The sequence below is a fragment of the Pelophylax lessonae genome (genome assembly GCF_965119305.1).
Source record: "Pelophylax lessonae genome assembly, chromosome: 3".
Lineage (NCBI taxonomy): Eukaryota > Metazoa > Chordata > Amphibia > Anura > Ranidae > Pelophylax > Pelophylax lessonae.
In genome coordinates this window covers 670,984,983-670,988,451 of record NC_138770.1, presented here as the reverse complement: position 1 = coordinate 670,988,451, position 3,469 = coordinate 670,984,983, and the positions used below count along the sequence as shown (strand labels likewise).

Here is a 3,469-nt window from a genome sequence, read left to right as displayed (position 1 = left end):
TGTCAGCCATGAACACAGAGCTCCTGTGTACCTCCTATTTAGGAACACAGGTCTCTGTGTTCATTCAGTAAATACATCCCCCTCACAGTTAGAAAGCACCCCCTATGTTCACATTTAACTCTTTGATCGCTCCTGGTGTTAACCTCTTCCCTGTCAGTGTCATTATTACAGTAACATTGCATATTTTTAGCACTGATTACTGTAGAAATGTCACTGGTCCCCCCAAAAAGTGGCAAAAATGTCAGTTAGGGGTCCGATCTGTCCGCCGCAATGTCACAGTCCCTCTAAAAATCACAGATCACCACCATTACTAGTAAAAATAAATAAAAATTAATAAAAATGACATAAATCTTTCCCCTAGTTTGCAGATGTGATAACTTTTGCGTAAACCAATCAATATACACTTATTGGGATTTTTTTAACCAAAAATATGTAGCAGAAAACAAATTGGCCTAAAATGATGAAAATTTTTGATTTTTACATTTTTTTTATTGGGAATGTTTTATAGCAGAATGTGAAAAATATATATATATATTTTTTTTCAGAATTGTCGCCTGTTTTTTGTTTATAGTGCAAAAAAAAAAAAATCGCAGAGGTGATCAAATACCACCAAAAGAAATCTCTATTTGTGGGGAAAAAAAGGACATCAATTTTTTTGTATACGGCGTCGCACGACCAACCGCGCAATTGTCAGTTAAAGTAACGCAGTGCCGAATCACAAAAAAAAAAATGGCCTGGTCATTAAGGGGGAAAATCCTTCCGGTCCAGAACTGGTTAAGGGAACAGGTTCTATTTTTTTTTTTTTTTTTTTAGGGTAACAAAAGCTTTAAGAGTTCCTTTCACTGGAACTAAGGGGCCAAGCCCAACGCCTGAAACCCCCCCCCCCTCCACCAAATGATTTGGACCACTGCAAAAAGCAAGGTCCATAAAGACACGGGTGAGTGAGTTTGGGGGGGAGGAACTTGACTGTCCTGCACAGAGTCCTGACTTCAACCCAATAGAACACCTTTGGGATGAATTAGAGCAGAGACTGTGAGCCAGGCCTTCTCATCCAACATCAGTGCCTGACCTCATAAATACGCTTCTGGAAGAATGGTGAAACATTCCCATAGACACACTCCTAAACCTTGTGGACAGCCTTCCCAGAAGAGATGAAGCTGTTATAGCTGCAAAGGGTGGGCCAACTCAATATTGAACCCTACAGACTAAGACTGGGATGCCATTACAGTTCATGTGTGTGTAAAGGCAGGCGTCCCAAATCTTTGGTAATGGAGTGTATGTGCTGCATGGGGTGGGCATGAGGTTAATCACGTGTGCAAAAAACTGCTCCGGCAGCGGAAATGTAAACGGCGAAGCTGACCCCAATAAGGATATGGAGAGATTGCGCCGGAGTTGGCGAAAGAAACGCCAGAAATCTGAACTGACCCGGCAGATTTCAGGTGACACCGGAGTTTTGGGGACACACAGACACCATGATGGGGACAAAAGAGGTCTAGGTGTCCCCAAAACATCCTCAATGAAGATTTCCAGGAGTCCCGGCCTCTCCAGGCGCCGCTATCCCACCGCCGCTGCCCCTCCATTGGCTGCTGAGGCAGGTGATGGATGTGTGAACTGTGAGGACTTTTCCAGGGACATCTCCAATGTGCACCTCATGTCTGTAACCCTGTGACCCGAAGGGGGGCGGAGTCCTGACACCCATACAAAAGTTACAAAAAAACAGAGTGAACACAACAAATCATAAACAATCTACATTAAGTAACCAGAGTAACAGAAAACTCCATACACAGCTATCAATGTGTATATCTCCCCCTCCCCCATCACCCCATACTGTTTATCAGGGCGCCCAGAAAGCCTTCACATGCCCCAGTACAGAGGAGTGCCCCCCCCCCCCCCCTCCTCCGGGGTGCCACACTGAGAACAGCAACATGGGAATACCTCTAGAGCTGGTCACCCGATTGTCACACGGTGCAGTAAACAAACATGGCGGCCTCCACTGTGTACGGTCACCACGGCAACCGAGATGCCATCCGTAGCCAAGGAGAGAGGGAGGAGACGCTCGCAGTGCCTAACCACGCCCAATACTGTCTTTACTGACTGGAATACCTGAAGGAGGTGGAGCCTATCTCTGACTGAACTGTAAAATAAGCTGTACACGGATATATACAGATAATAATACACAGATATACCCTACAGTGACCAATATACAGTGTATAATACACACATATACCCTATAGTGACCTATATACAGTGTATAACACACAAATATCACCTACAGGGACCTATATACAGAGAATAATACACACATATCCCCTATACTGTCTTCTATAGAGAGTATAATACACAGATATCCCTCTATACTGTCCTCTATAGAGGGTATAATATACAGATATCACCTATACTATCTCTATATATGTTATAATACACATATATCCCCTATACTGTCCTATATAGAGGGTATAATACACAAATACCCATATACTGTCCTCTATAGAGATTATAATACACAGATATCACCTATACTGTCCTCTATAGAGGGTATAATACACAGATATCACCTATACTGTCCTCTATAGAGGGTATAATACACATATATCCCCTATACTGTGCTCTATAGAGGGTATAATACACATATATCCCCTATACTGTCCTATATAGAGAGTATAATACACATATATCCCCTATACTGTGCTCTATAGAGGGTATAATACACAGATATCCCCTATACTGTCCTCTATAGAGGGTATAATACACATATATCCCCTATACTGTGCTCTATAGAGGGTATAATACACATATATCCCCTATACTGTCCTATATAGAGAGTATAATACACAGCTATCACCTATACTGTCCTCTATAGAGGGTATAATACACAGATATCCCCTATACTGTCCTCTATAGAGGGTATGATACACAGATATCCCTTATAATGTCCTCTATAGAGGGTATAATACACGGATATCCCCTATACTGTCCTCTATAGAGGGTATAATACACAGATATCCCCTACCCTGTCCTCTATAGAGGGTATAATACACAGATATCACCTATACTGTCCTCTATAGAGATTATAATACACAGATATCACCTATACTGTCCTCTATAGAGATTATAATACACAGATATCACATATACTGTCCTCTATAGAGGGTATAATACACAGATATCACCTATACTGTCCTCTATAGAGGGTATAATACACAGATATCACCTATACTGTCCTCTATAGAGGGTATAATACACAGATATCACCTATACTGTCCTCTATAGAGGGTATAATACACAGATATCCCCTATACTGTCCTCTATAGAGGGTATAATACACAGATATCACCTTTACTGTCTTCTGTAGAGAGTATGTCACCTATAGTAATTTATATACAGTGTATAATACACGGATATCACCTATACCGTCCTCTATAGAGAGTATAATACACAGATATCCCCTATACTGTCCTCTATAGAGGGT

General features: G+C 41.6%; 1 protein-coding gene across 1 annotated transcript in view; it reads right to left on the bottom strand.

Moving 5' to 3' along the window:
- The window catches only part of DRC5 (dynein regulatory complex subunit 5), a 63,245-nt gene extending 61,204 nt beyond the window's left edge, over positions 1-2,041 (bottom strand). Inside the window, exon 1 of the mRNA XM_082251740.1 lies at positions 1,936-2,041. The gene's annotated coding sequence lies outside the window, so the exon portion shown is untranslated. The remainder of the gene's footprint in view (positions 1-1,935) is intronic.
- Between the last annotated feature and the right edge of the window lie 1,428 nt (positions 2,042-3,469).